Genomic DNA, 1,768 nt, shown 5'->3' with positions numbered 1-1,768 from the left:
ACCAATATTGATTAGATTTTACCACCTCAGACGCAAACCAAAGATGGAGAGCACATATTACCATCTCCAAGTCAAATAACCCAATTTTAAAAAGAAAACTTACCGCAATCTTACAAATAAAAATGGGTGAGCAAATTTTTGAACCATTTTTAAAGTGGAAGTTTTAGTAAAATACTCATAATCTAAACAACAATCATAGTTCAAATAAATGAAATCCACAGTCCACTTTTTTTAATATCAATAACCCTATAAAATGTATAGAAAATAATTTTATATGCCCAAAATAAGCATATTGTCAAGACATACAAGAATTCTGTTCCATAACTAGGTCAAACATAAATAACCAAAACTGCATGATGCTATACTAGTCTCGAGATATAGATGCAAAACAAAAATATGGATGGAATAATGCCAAAGTGACAGGCACAACGACCATCAACATGGAAAAATATGTATTGCGAAACAAAAATTTACTTTGCTATAACAGCTACTATATGGATGGAATCCCAAACACTTGACCAGCTTCCCCCCAAAGAAATTATATAAGCCAAGCTCGATTCTTATTAAGATAGAAAATAACATCAGTTTCCCAATTATAGAGAAAATGAAAATAGAAGAATTATTACCTGAACTTTATAATTAGATATTTCTCCTAGAACCTTCTCTGCTTCGGACAAGGAAGAAAGCGGGAACATCCATAACCCAGACTCAAATTTTCAAATAACTAAGCCCTCAAAACAGCCAATCCCGAAAAGCAGAAATTATTACCTGCCATGAAACATAGCCTATAAAGCATGAGTATGCAGGAACTTGTTCAAGGTCAAAGACATAGACCCTAATTATGGAAAATTCAAAATTTTCAATAGAAATATAAAGTTCAATACTCTTGATGAAGTTAGCATGTGAAACCTGCAACATGCCCACTGGAATGAAGAAAAAGTTTGACAGAAAACTTCGGCAGTTCTTTAGAAGGCTCATCTGGTTACATATAAAGCAAAAATCCAAAGCAAATGCCAATAGATCAACAAATGATATTTCAAAACCCGAAGAAATTACATCTAAGTTTATAACTATTATTTTTTCTTATGGTAGATAATTAGAATTAGAGACAAGTAATACAGCCATCAACAATGTCACAATGACACTGAAACAAATGTTAAGGTTTTGAAGGAAAGAAGCATACTTTTTCCCTTGAGGCAAAGCGTCCACCTGGATTGGAATACAAACACACTATGAGAAGTTCTCCTTCCAGAAACTGAACCACAGGGTACAGGGAAGAATACTAAAGACTATAGTAGCAAACGTCTTTTGATTCTTTTGCATTATTTTGTTTTCTAACATTAAAATGAGGGATGAGGGATACACACTCATGAACAACACTTCAACAAAATTACCCACACACCAAAAGACAAATTTAACCCAACAAGAGCAGAAAGAAAAGCAAAGCTAGATAATACAAAATGGGAAACAACATGAAATGAAGAAAAGATGAAAACTTTAACTTTTGAGGACGGGAATCGGAAATGGGGTTTGGTGGGAAGGGTTGGGAATGGTTGGACGGCGAGGGGGGAGGGGTCGCGGCCGTAGAGGAGCTAGAGGTGGTGGTGAGGTAGAGGCCGACGTGGAGGCAGAGGCGGAGAGGATGAGGGTAGCGGTGAGGATGAAGGTGGTGATGACGGAGACGATGGAGGTGACGACGGGGTCAGGGAAGTGGTGGTGGTGGTGGAGGAGGGTATACCGGTGGTGACGGGAGGTCAGGGAGGTGGTG

The sequence above is a fragment of the Arachis duranensis genome, unplaced genomic scaffold (genome assembly GCF_000817695.3).
Source record: "Arachis duranensis cultivar V14167 unplaced genomic scaffold, aradu.V14167.gnm2.J7QH unplaced_Scaffold_205996, whole genome shotgun sequence".
Classification (NCBI taxonomy): domain Eukaryota; kingdom Viridiplantae; phylum Streptophyta; class Magnoliopsida; order Fabales; family Fabaceae; genus Arachis; species Arachis duranensis.
Note: the sequence above shows the minus strand (reverse complement) of the source record.